Source organism: Triticum dicoccoides, chromosome 6A (genome assembly GCF_002162155.2).
Source record: "Triticum dicoccoides isolate Atlit2015 ecotype Zavitan chromosome 6A, WEW_v2.0, whole genome shotgun sequence".
NCBI lineage: Eukaryota > Viridiplantae > Streptophyta > Magnoliopsida > Poales > Poaceae > Triticum > Triticum dicoccoides.
Genome location: NC_041390.1, coordinates 115,779,268 through 115,779,909, shown reverse-complemented (window position 1 = coordinate 115,779,909; position 642 = coordinate 115,779,268).

The following is a 642-nucleotide window of genomic DNA, read 5'->3' as shown; positions in this document are numbered from 1 at the left end:
GGCACCAATCTTTGCTCTGATTTTGTACATAATAGCATATGTAGTCGTGTACAAAATAGATTCAGCTCCTCCATTCCAAAATAATCGTAGTTATAGGATTTTCAAGTGTCAAAATTACAAAAAGAAACAAATAATTTATTGAGGTTTTCAAACATACAAGGTCAAATTTAACGTTGTCTATTTATGTCAATCCTCAAAGTTCAAGAGTACTCTAAACGTGAATGCTTGTTTTTCAAAATTTCGAACGAAGCGCCAAAAGAGCCTCTACTCACCCGAAACCGCGTGAGACCAATGTTTGTAGTACAAGGAAATTACTTCTCTAATAACTCCGACCCGTGAAACCTACCGGCCCGACGTCCAAAGGTCTAAACCGGGGTAGGTTTGTAGCTTCATCTAGACGCCACACAACCGCCTCCGAAAAACATTCATACACCATGGCCGCCTAAGCACACATGCGCGCGGCCGAAATCACTCCCGCCCACTATTTCGGACACCTGAGATTACCATCCTACCCCCGACCCAAAGTAGGTCCGAAATTTAAGAGGGGGGCAAAGTTTGTACTTTCCCCAAATTTCAAACAAGCGCGTCCCATCTTCTGTTCAGAAAAGCCAAAAACAAGCGCGTCCCAGACCAAAACATGGT